Source organism: Rutidosis leptorrhynchoides, chromosome 7 (genome assembly GCF_046630445.1).
Source record: "Rutidosis leptorrhynchoides isolate AG116_Rl617_1_P2 chromosome 7, CSIRO_AGI_Rlap_v1, whole genome shotgun sequence".
NCBI classification, from domain to species: Eukaryota; Viridiplantae; Streptophyta; class Magnoliopsida; order Asterales; family Asteraceae; genus Rutidosis; species Rutidosis leptorrhynchoides.
The window spans coordinates 25,476,766-25,478,640 of NC_092339.1; positions in this window are offsets into that span (position 1 = coordinate 25,476,766).

Genomic DNA, 1,875 nt, shown 5'->3' on the forward strand with positions numbered 1-1,875 from the left:
ATTTGAAGAAATGTTTTGCTAAAGAAGATCTCACTATTCCGTTAGATGAAATCCAAATCAACGAAAAACTTCAATTCATCGAAGAACCCGTAGAAATAATGGATCGTGAGGTTAAAAGACTTAAGCAAAACAAGATACCAATTGTTAAGGTTCGATGGAATGCTCGTAGAGGACCCGAGTTCACCTGGGAGCGTGAAGATCAGATGAAGAAGAAATACCCGCATCTATTTCTAGAAGATTCGTCAACACCTTCAACAGCTTAAAATTTCGGGACGAAATTTATTTAACGGGTAGGTACATACCAACTGAAATGTCCCGTTCTTATTGATTAAAAATGTTCCATATTAATTGATTTCGTTGCGAGGTTTTGACCTCTATATGAGACGTTTTTCAAAGACTGCATTCATTTTAAAACAAACCATAACCTTTATTTCATCAATAAAGGTTTAAAAAGCTTTACGTAGATTATCAAATAATGATAATCTATAATATCCTGTTTACACACGACCATTACATAATGGTTTACAATACAAATATGTTACAACAAAATAAGTTTCTTGAATGCAGTTTTTACACAATATCATACAAGCATGGACTCCAAATCTCGTCCTTATTTAAGTATGCGACAGCGGAAGCTCTTAATAATCACCTGAGAATAAACATGCTTAAAACGTCAACAAAAATGTTGGTGAGTTATAGGTTTAACCTATATATATCAAATCATAATAATAGACCACAAGATTTCATATTTCAATACACATCCCATACATAGAGATAAAAATCATTCATATGGTGAACACCTGGTAACCGACATTAACAAGATGCATATATAAGAATATCCCCATCATTCCGGGACACCCTTCGGATATGATATAAATTTCGAAGTACTAAAGCATCCGGTACTTTGGATGGGGCTTGTTGGGCCCGATAGATCTATCTTTAGGATTCCCGTCAATTAGGGTGTCAGTTCCCTAATTCTTAGATTACCAGACTTAATAAAAAGGGGCATATTCGATTTTCATAATTCAACCATAGAATGTAGTTTCACGTACTTGTGTCTATTTTGTAAATCATTTATAAAACCTGCATGTATTCTCATCCCAAAAATATTAGATTTTAAAAGTGGGACTATAAATCACTTTCACAGATTTTTTACTTCGTCGGGAAGTAAGACTTGGCCACTGGTTGATTCACGAACCTATAACAATATATACATATATATCAAAGTATGTTCAAAATATATTTACAACACTTTTAATATATTTTGATGTTTTAAGTTTATTAAGTCAGCTGTCCTCGTTAATAACCTACAACTAGTTGTCCACAGTTAGATGTACAGAAATAAATCGATAAATATTATCTTGAATCAATCCACGACCCAGTGTATACGTATCTCAGTATTGATCACAACTCAAACTATATATATTTTGGAATCAACCTCAACCCTGTATAGCTAACTCCAACATTCACATATAGAGTGTCTATGGTTGTTCCGAAATATATATAGATGTGTCGACATGATAGGTTAAAACATTGTATACGTGTCTATGGTATCTCAAGATTACATAATATACAATACAAGTTGATTAAGTTATGGTTGGAATAGATTTGTTACCAATTTTCACGTAGCTAAAATGAGAAAAATTATCCAATCTTGTTTTACCCATAACTTCTTCATTTTAAATCTGTTTTGAGTGAATCAAATTGCTATGGTTTCATATTGAACTCTATTTTATGAATCTAAACAGAAAAAGTATAGGTTTATAGTCGGAAAAATAAGTTACAAGTCGTTTTTGTAAAGGTAGTCATTTCAGTCGAAAGAACGACGTCTAGATGACCATTTTAGAAAACATACTTCCACTTTGAGTTTAACCA